Here is a 3,442-nt window from a genome sequence, read left to right as displayed (position 1 = left end):
AAACTGGACGCAGTACTCCAGTTGCAGCCTCACCAAGGCTGAGTACAAGGGGAGAATGATGACCCGGGATTTGTCTGAGAAGTATCTATGGATGCAAGCCAGTGTTTTGGTTGCTTTACCAGATGCAGCATCGTATCACAGGCTCATGTTCATCTTATGGTCAATGATGACCCCCAAGTCTCTTTCTTCCATAGTGCTAACCAGTGTAGCACTGCCGAGCCTATAAGGATGCTACAGGTTTTTCCTCCCAAGGTGGAGAAACTTGCATTTTTCAGTGTTAAACACCACCAGGTTCTCATCTGCCTATTTACTGAGCCTGTCCAGGTCAGCCTGGATCACCCACCTGTCTTCTGGTGTGGATGCTTTGCCCCAAAGATGGGAGTCATCAGTAAACTTGGCCAGTCTGCTTCTGACTTAAAGAACTTTTTTGAATATCTGTGCCATCCCATCAAGCATTAAGCTAGGTTTCATTCATCAGCATCCCAGGTGCCATTCACAGGGCAGTGTACTCACCTTAGGCAGAGCTCATCTGCTCTGCCTAAGTGCCGGGCTGGCTCCACCCCTTTGGCTATCACTGTCACACATCAGTACACTGCTCCTCCACTCAAAACAGCCAGTCAGGGATGGTTTGTCCATTTGGCTGTGCTCAGGAGTCCCTGGCAGCCTGGGGAGTCCACGTGGCATGCTGAGAAGCATGCAAGAGCTCTCCCTACCTACTGGCCTCAGACGTGAGAGCCCCCCTCCCCAACAAACAAGGAACGTCTGTTCAGTTTGAATGTGTACTTTAAGTAAGACATGATGGAGCACTTTTGCCACAGGCTTTTTGAACATCTGTACTTAGCCCAGGGGTGAGCAGAATGTGGCTTGCAGGTCAGATGCAGCCCACCAGGCCATTCTATCTGGCCCGCGGGGTCCCTAAAAATTTAGAAAATAAATATTAATCTGCCCCTGGCTGCCTGTCATGCAGCCCTTGTTGGCTTGCCAAAACTCAGTAAGTGGCCCTCTGCCCAAAATTATTGCCCACCCCTGACTTAGTTTATATCTTATTTTCCAACTATATCAGAATTAATGTTTCTACTTAAGCTTTGAGATAAATACATAAAGTATTACCAAAACAAGTTATGAACACTGCCTTACAATGCTATTTACCTAGGTTACGTATATACTATATCTAAGTGTAGGCAACCATCAGTCTTCTGGATCATGATGTACAAGAGATCTAGTCAGATGCCTTATGAATCCATTTATGGTTGACAAGCCCAATTTGAGAGCAAGAGCTTGTTATAAGTTTCACTAATATAGAAAGAACATAGGGGGATTTAAAATTTTTAGCCAACTTTCCCATATTGACACATCTATTCGTTCAAATCCTATTATAATTTGGAGTCAAGTGTTTTCAATCAATTGGCCTATTGTATGTGTGAGTAGTGCTACCAATACTACCTGTGCCACAATATATGTGAACTCCAATCCCTGAAGTGTCAGCTTTTTGGACTGGACAGTTTAGCCTTCAGCAGATCTCACTCAGGAAATCTGACCCTCTCATTGCCCACCACACCTTCATTCTGAATACTGCTGAGAGGGTTTCTGGTCATTAACTATAGTTTATGCTGGCTACACATGAGGACGATATATGGGGCTCTGCCTTCCCTCACACCAACCGGGTATTATGCTGGTGTCTGATCTCCTCCCCACGGTATGGGGTAGTGACAAGGCTGGCCTTCTGGTTGCTATTAATATAAATCTGGGAAAATAATCTCACTTCAGACCAAGGTTCCATCTGCCTGAATCGTCTGCCCCCCCCGCCCCCCCCGCCATTACTGGCTTATAAATAAATAACATATAGTAAAAATCAAAAGAAAGATCCATCAGTCTTTAACCCTGAGGAAAAACAAATCACTCAATTCACTTTTTAGGCCATCACACGGTGATACCCAGTGAACTCTAAATCAGAAAAGGTCCCCAGTGCATATGTTCTTAAGGAAATCAGTCTATTCAATCAATTTAGCTGATCAATCCACCAACAATAATTAATTAAATCAAGGTAACATCTGTAATTCACTGTTCATTCATTAAATAAATCAGTTCATCCAATTAATCTTATTGAATGCTCATTACATAAATAACCTAATTAATTTCCTGTTCATAAAGTAAATCGATTAGTCCAATTAATTTCATTAACTAATCAAGCACTCTTAATTCATTCAGGGGCTAAATCCACTCACATGATAAGATTCCTGATTTCTGGGAAGTGCAATTCATGAGAAACCATTTATTCTGAATAACCGGGCATTCCTGGTTCATCTGCCCTGGTGCCATCACCACTCACTGGCTCCATAAGATCCCAATCAAAAATGATCAATCTTCCTTCTCTGTACCTGGCTCAGGAAGAATGTCCTGGGGCTTCCTCTCCCCTCCGTCTCCAGGGGCCCGGGTACCTGGTGCCAGGTATTCCTCTGAACTTCTGAGCTAAGGAGGTTTTCCCCTCACCAATCTTGTCGGCATTCAGCTTTTTCTCACTGTGGTGCAGCTCCACACAACGCTTCCATGCTGTTCCCTTGCCCCTTTCCACCCATGCTGGACATCCAGTTATACTGCTGGCTCTTGGGCATCCTCCAATGTGGAGTGAGCAGGAGCTCACAAAGTGAGGCTTTTGCTCAGCCACTGCCACTGTCTCTGCAAGAGCACATCATAACTCTCCAGCCCTTACCGGACTTGCATGCTTTACCCAGATACCAGGAAGGAAATTTCCAGAAGCCCTTATCCTTAGGTTCCCTTTTGGTTAGTATCCCCTGCTTCCACAGCAAGTGAAAGGGCCAAGAGAATTCCTATACTAGGTATCTCCATACAGTGTACACAATACAAAGTAAATTAGATTAAAAAACAAAACAAAAACAGAAACATTCTTTTAGTCAGATTTTAATCTCCAATAATGTTGCAATCACAGCCAAACTGAAATTTATTCTTAAATTGAGATTTCATGAGATAGCATTAAGGGTTTTATTTAAAATAAAAATACTACCTGCATCATGCTCCTTTTGGCTACTGATTTTATAATACTACTAGCTGAAACCCACAAAACATTTGTGAATAAATTTTTATTGCAAAAGTATTTCTTTAAATACAGAATTTTTAGTTATCCTTTGACTTAATACATCACGGAATAAAAACTTCTCACCCTTGAAAAGGCTACATAAAGCTGTCTATGTGTAAACACTAGGGAAGTGTGAAGCTTTGGGTGTTGATTCGATTTGGAGGAGATTCGGCAGCATAATCTCCATTGAATCAGGAGACCAATTTAAAGGTTCAAATTGACTCGAAGGTCTCCGAATTGATTCAGAAAAGATTTGGAGATCTTCAGAGATTCAGGTAATCCCTACTTGCTGCTGCAGCGAGCTGGACCCAGACTCCATGTTGCTAAGTAGGGGGTGGTGGAGGGGGG

Source organism: Gavialis gangeticus, unplaced genomic scaffold, assembly GCF_001723915.1.
Source record: "Gavialis gangeticus isolate Ggan-Ray unplaced genomic scaffold, GavGan_comp1, whole genome shotgun sequence".
Classification (NCBI taxonomy): Eukaryota; Metazoa; Chordata; order Crocodylia; family Gavialidae; genus Gavialis; species Gavialis gangeticus.
The sequence above is the reverse complement of the archived record's forward strand: the minus strand, read 5'-3'. Positions refer to the sequence as shown.